Source organism: Phalaenopsis equestris, unplaced genomic scaffold (genome assembly GCF_001263595.1).
Source record: "Phalaenopsis equestris unplaced genomic scaffold, ASM126359v1 Scaffold000761, whole genome shotgun sequence".
Classification (NCBI taxonomy): domain Eukaryota; kingdom Viridiplantae; phylum Streptophyta; class Magnoliopsida; order Asparagales; family Orchidaceae; genus Phalaenopsis; species Phalaenopsis equestris.
In genome coordinates, this window is record NW_018165201.1 from 2,168,348 (window position 1) to 2,168,558 (window position 211).

Below are 211 nucleotides of genomic sequence, written 5' to 3' on the forward strand. Positions count from 1 at the left end.
ATATATGTATACATATATATATATGTATACGTATATCTATATATATGTATACATATATGTATGTATGTATGTATACATGTATACATAAGTATATGTATATGTATATCTATATGTATATATATGTGTATATCTATATATATGTATATATATATGTATGTATGTATGTATACATATATATGTATATATATGTGTATATCTATATATATGTATA